General features: G+C 41.5%; 1 pseudogene; it reads left to right on the top strand.

Moving 5' to 3' along the window:
• The first annotated feature begins 1,252 nt into the window (after nucleotides 1-1,252).
• LOC144531634 (uncharacterized) lies at nucleotides 1,253-2,141 on the top strand (annotated as a pseudogene).
• Nucleotides 2,142-3,920: the final 1,779 nt, after the last annotated feature.

Raw genomic sequence — 3,920 nt, 5'->3', positions numbered from 1 at the left:
AAAAGCCTTATTCGGAATATTCAACCGGAATATGCATGATCAAATCTCGGAATATTGTCATATTCGTGGAATGTTGGCGTGCATGTTAAAATACTCAGTGATCCAGAGTAGACAGGGTATTGATTGGACACAAAAAGTAATGTATCCTCCGCATATAGCATACGTTTATGGACACAACAAAGGAGTAAGGGGCAAGCCTTGTGTTGTTCTCCTTTCAAGAGCAAAATATATTATCTGACAAGCTTCGCACATGAATAAACACCACCTGATCGTGATAAATTAAAACATTAATTACCTTATTTAATCTGTTCGCCAAAATGTTTTAAAAACTCTTAATGTCTAACTGCATTAAGGAAATTGGGCGGTAATTGTTTATAGTGTCCTGGGTTACATTACATTACATGACATTTAGCTGACGCAACTCCCAATTAAGTGCTTTCAACCATGAAGGTACAAACTCTGGACAGAAAGAAACAAGCGCAAGCACATTAGCTTCGGAAGAGATGTGTTTTTAGCCTGTGGCGGAAGATGTGTAGACTTTCAGCCGTCCCTAATGTCAATGGGGAGCTCGTTCCACGATTTAGGGGCCAGGACAGCAAACAGTATTAACAGACATAAACAGGATTTCGTTGAGTGATTGGATGTCCCTCGCTGTGAGGAACAGCAAGCAGGTTGGCCGATGCAGAGCTGATATTTGAACTGACTGTTCTCTCAGGCCATTCTGCGACATTCTTTGCTTGATCTGTTTCAGGGTGTTTTTGCACTGTGCACTATTCCTCTTATAAAATTAAGCATGTTGTATAATGCGTCTCCTGATCACAGCCTTTAAGGCCCCCCCATGCCACCCCTGAAGATGACACTGAGGACCAATTGATCGCCAAATACTCAGACCTAAGCCATTTTTGTTATTTGGTGATGAGGCTGATTGTTTTAAATTACGAATCTAATATTAGATGTTGTTACTGCACAGCTTATGGATATTTTATAGATTCATGTTTTGAGCACTCAACAAGGTAAAATAGTTTGGCCCCAGTAGGTAGAGTGATGTTATTTTATTTCCTTCTATGTTCAATATTTTTTGAGCTCATGTCTTTACTTTTCTACAGGAACACCTCATCCAAATATGACAAAATCCCCCGCAAAGTTCTAATCCAAGGATCTCCTACTATCTACCAGCTGAAACTTAAGAAGGAGAACGTTCAACCTCAGAGAACAATTAAAGATAACATTGGTACTCTGACAAGAATGACTCTTGGTGAAAAAAAATCCAAACAAGAAAAACAAAACCATCTTACTTGTTGGTGAAACAGGAACAGGAAAATCTACTCTGATCAACGCTCTGGTCAACTACGCCATGGGAGTGGAGTGGGAGGATGATGTCTGGTTTCAGATCGTAGAGGAGGAGAAGAGAAGTCAATCAGAAAGTCAGACATCAGATGTGATCGTGTACCAGATCTTTGGTTTTGAAGGTAAAACTCTGCCCTACTCTCTGACCATCATCGATACTCCTGGATACGGAGACACCAGAGGGATCGAACATGATGCCATCGTCAGTCAAAAGATTATTAGACTTGTTCCAGTCAGAGGATGGAGTTCATGAGATTAATGCAGTGGGTCTGGTGATGAAAGCGAGTGACAATCGACTGACTGACCGACTGAGGTACATCTTTGATTCAGTGGTGTATCCGTTTGGAAAAGACATAGAGAAGAACATTGTCGCTCTCATCACACACTCAAATGGTGTGACTCCACAAAATGCTCTACAAGCTCTTGAGGCTGCGAAGATTAAATGTGCCAGAAATGAGAAGAATCAGCCTGCTCACTTCCTGTTTAATAACTGCCAGGATGACGACAGGACAGAGAACATAAGAGCTCTTAAATTTGCACATGAAACAACAACAGAAGGAACGAGTCAGTTCACAAACTTCCTTGCACAAACTGCACCTCAAAAGATGCAGAAAACCGTGGACGTACTGAACGAGCGAAACCAACTGACAATCTGCATCCAAAACCTGCAAAACAGAATTAGGTCTATAGAACTACTTCGTTCAGTTACGTATTGCTTGTTCACTGCCTCTAGAAGAACCGGGCAAACATGCCCATGTGAGCCCATACTGTGGGCAGAGGTAAACCCACTCTAATCACATGTTGGCCTCCTGTGGGTTGGTCGTGTGGGGCTCACAGCAATGTTGCCCTTAGGGGCCCCTATGTTAGTTTTCTGTGGGCAACCAACTATGGGCTTGCCCACATTAAATAACCAGAAGTAGTTGTGATTCTAAAAACTTTTTAAAATAAAACCTATTTATATATTTATTTCCTCATATATTTATTTCAGGATACATTTTTGTAGCATATTTATGTATTCATTTATTTAACATTGAATACATCAATAGTTCTCTATATTATTGAGTCACTTTTGATGTTTGTATTGCTCCTGATTACAGTGCTGGGATTTTGCAACTAATAGATCACAAATTAGAAAATGTATTAGTCTATATCACAGGTAATATTCAATCGATAAAATTCATTTCACTTTGGTTTTTCCTAAAGACCTGTTCCTCTTGACTGAAGTAAGAGATCAATGCATTTATTAATAGAATAATAAATGCATTGCTAGAATAATTTAATTATTGGCATATTATCAAAGATGTTTTATCAATATTAACAAAGTTATGAATATGGTTATTAATAACTTTATCAAATCGACACCACCCTGAAAGGTCAGGGACCAATAATCAAACTGTGAAACAGTCTCATTAGGTGGTGTTCCCTGTACAGATCTTAACGTGGTTAATCTATCTGGTATTCTGTAAAGGAACAAAAGAAAGGGTGAATCCAAGCAACGACCTGTTTAACCAGCTTATTACAATAAATACACAAATAATCACAGACAACTGCTTTTTAAAATATAGTAGAATTTATTAACTTCAAAATTATCAATGGCCAATCAATAATCCTTCGATCAATTAAAACCAATATACCCTTTTTGAAACTACAACAAAAAAAAAGCAAAAACAAACCAGCGTGTGTGTGTGTGGGGGGGTTGCTTGGTCACGCCCAGGTTAGCCGTTAGCTCATTGAAGCTAGGCTATGTGTTAGCTGCACGAAAGCTATTTAGCCTCAAGAGAGCGGGTGGCTAGGGCTAGCCGGTTAGCTTTCAGGCTAACGTCTTACAGACCAAAGGGACACACTAGCTACTTTGCTATGTGCTAGCTGTGTAGCTATTTGACACACGTGTCTGTGTGTGTGTGTGTGTATGTGTATAGAGAGAGAGAGAGAGAGAGAGAGAGAGAGAGAGAGAGAGAGAGAGAGACAGAGAGACAGAGAGCAGAGAGAGAGAGAGACAGAGAGAGAGAGCAGAGAGAGAGAGAGAGACAGAGAGAGAGAGACAGAGAGAGACAGAGAGAGAGAGAGAGAGAGCAGAGAGAGAGACGAGAGAGACAGAGAGAGAGAGACAGAGAGAGAGAGAGAGAGAGCAGAGAGAGAGACAGAGAGAGAGAGAGAGAGAGCGAGAGAGAGCGAGACAGAGAGAGAGAGACGAGAGAGAGAGAGAGAGAGAGAGAGAGAGAGACGAGAGAGAGAGAGAGAGAGAGAGACAGAGAGAGAGAGCAGAGAGAGAGCAGAGAGAGACAGAGAGAGAGAGAGCAGAGAGAGAGAGAGCAGAGAGACAGAGAGAGCAGAGAGAGAGACAGAGAGAGACGAGACAGAGAGAGACAGAGAGAGACAGAGAGAGAGAGAGCGACAGAGAGACAGAGAGAGAGAGACAGAGAGAGAGAGACAGAGAGAGAGAGAGAGAGAGACAGAGAGAGAGAGAGAGAGAGACAGAGAGAGAGAGAGAGAGAGAGAGAGAGACAGAGAGAGAGAGAGAGAGAGAGACAGAGAGAGAGAGCGAGAGAGAGACAGAGAGAGAGAGCGAGACA

The sequence above is a fragment of the Sander vitreus genome, chromosome 16 (genome assembly GCF_031162955.1).
Source record: "Sander vitreus isolate 19-12246 chromosome 16, sanVit1, whole genome shotgun sequence".
NCBI classification, from domain to species: domain Eukaryota; kingdom Metazoa; phylum Chordata; class Actinopteri; order Perciformes; family Percidae; genus Sander; species Sander vitreus.
The sequence above is the reverse complement of the archived record's forward strand: the minus strand, read 5'-3'. Positions and strand labels throughout refer to the sequence as shown.